This window comes from Alligator sinensis, unplaced genomic scaffold (assembly GCF_000455745.1).
Source record: "Alligator sinensis unplaced genomic scaffold, ASM45574v1 scaffold123_2, whole genome shotgun sequence".
Lineage (NCBI taxonomy): Eukaryota > Metazoa > Chordata > Crocodylia > Alligatoridae > Alligator > Alligator sinensis.
In genome coordinates this window covers 3,530,721-3,533,303 of record NW_005841917.1, presented here as the reverse complement: position 1 = coordinate 3,533,303, position 2,583 = coordinate 3,530,721, and positions in this window count along the sequence as shown.

The following is a 2,583-nucleotide window of genomic DNA, read 5'->3' as shown; positions in this document are numbered from 1 at the left end:
TGGTTAATTAAACACAGAAAATAGCTTATTAGCTACCTACATAATACTTAGCATTCCTTAGGGCTAACAACCAAAATCATCTTTACGGAAGGTTTTGTTTAGAAAATGAGTCAAACCGTGGAAAACTACGAGAGTCTCATCGACTGGTTTTCAAAATAAAAAAATAGTTTGGGGAGAGCATAGATTTCAGTGATGTCTGGAAACAAGAGCTGACTGGTCACATCTATTTTTAGAAAGGTACAAAGAATATGGAATCTTTTGAAACACCTACCGGAGACATCTGCAATGTAAACATCCATCACACAATAATATAAAAACACGAGCCCATTCAGACATTGTAATAGATTGATAAAAATATGTACATACCTAATAATCATTCACTGCTGTGCAGAGGGCCCAGACAAAGCCTATACAGTACTTACATCCTGTTTTGAGGCTGTAAGTAGAACTGAAGTGATGTGCATGCTTTTTTCCCCTCCGTTCTCTCTTTGCAGCTTAATTTCAAGATTTAAGATCAATCCTAACACCATGGGCTACAGTATGTTTGGATATTTACAGCTCTCATATATTTTGATGGATTTATTAACTCACTGAAAAATAGATATACTAGTTTGATTAAATAATTTGATTTGTTTTTCTGGAAAGACAATTTAGGGTTTAAACCGAACATCCTTTCTTATACAGAAAAAAAACTATCTTGGATTTAGTAGGATTTTTTTTTAATATTTTGAAGAACTGAAAGATTCTTTAGGACAGAGATGGCCAATCTGTGCAAGGGTGTCACATTTGACACAGGAAGCTTCTGTGTGTTATACAGCAGACTGGGGAAGGGATAAGTAGCAGAGTGGCAGACTGGGCAGGGAGCAGAAAGCAGAGCATCAGATCAGGCAGGGGGCACAGGGCAGGAAGCAGAAAGCTGAGCAGATAAGGGAAAGGAAGGGAGTGGTACTCAGGAAAGTTGTGGGGTTAATTTGTGGCACACCAGCCAAGAAAGGTTGGCCCCCACTGTTTTAGGACAAAGATACCTCTATTGTGATATGTGTAGTAAAGACCGATTCCTTTTCTTTTTATGTCTATGTCTCAAAGTAACAATCAGAGAGAATCTGATTAAAAAAAGAAATTAAACTTTAAATTGTCTCACTGAGACACAGGAAAATTGCTCACTGGTGAACGGAGATACTTTAATCTTAAATGAGGGAGTTTGCCAACCTTTTTAAACCATTTCAGTAATCTCTGAATATAGTGGAATTAATGAAGTTCTGCTGAGTGAACATGGGCAGAATACCCATGGCTTCTGTGCATTGTGACTCTGTAACAGTTGATGGAGGACATTTGATGGAGGGGCATGGCTAATGGATCTCTGTTACCAGCTAAAATCCTTGATCAGGTAAAAGGAAGAGGCCTGGTGGCAACAGAAATTCCATTCTACTGATTCAGAGTGGTCAAATAAAGGAAAGGCTAAGCTCAACACATAACAGATTATGCCAGAGACTTCCTGTGTTGCCTGGTTTGGGACAGAGGGTTGCAAGGGTAATTGACGTTTCTGTGTGGTCACTGAACCAAAAATTGGAAAAAGAATCCCATAACCAAAATATGTATTTTTAGTTTTTTTCTTGTCAAAACAAAACAAACTTATTTCCATTTTAGGAATTTATCATTAAAGCAAAATAATGAAGGACTGAAACACTGTTCACAAGAACAAGAAGCAAGATGAGGTGCTTCCACTACCACTTCTTCTCAATAATACAGCAGTGACTGCACTCATTCAGGAGGTAGGAGACCAGTCTTCTTCTACCTGTCAAACCCACATCTGCCATCTCCTCCCTCTGGGGGGAGGTATATTCAATATCTCAGACAGTGTCCGTCTTTCTCGCCCTATTACACATCTTTTCTATTTTAGTTTTTTGAGGCAAGAACTATAGCCTCCTAGTACAGGAGGCTTTGCTCTCAGACAGGGATCCCACATGCCAATATAACACACACACACATTACAAAAAAGGTAGGTGAATTATGTCCTCCATGATTCATGACGAAAACCCCTATGCAGAGACTGTGTAATTGGGCTCTGCATGGGAATAAGGATTTGCTCCAACAGAATAGCTTTGTGGCTGAGGTGTTAAACTAACTAGCTATAAAATATGTTATGCCTGGATAACATAACTGTTGGTTCCAGAAGCACATGGAGTTAGAAAAGCTCTGTTCTCATTCCTTTAGTATCTGTGAACTTCCTTCTCAGTTGTTGACTAAAGATTTTGGAGCCGCCCACAGCTCACAATGAATAGCCTCTTTCTGCCTCGCAGAGGAATGAGAGATTCAAAAACCAGTTATACAGGTTTGTTCTATTTTGGACATAGCAACTATTGCCTTTCACTCCTATCATTTTAAAGCTAAAGTTTTACCAAAACCCACCCTTTTTTACTCTTCCGTATAGTTCTGCAGCATGCTGCACAAAAACTAAAAGTCAAGAATATTTTCTACACTGAGCACATGCGTCCTCTCTTTCTAGAAGGCGAAACTCCAGATACCACACAAGCTCTCCTAGTTTCAGGTGTAATCACGGGCAGGCTGAGAGCAATTATGGGA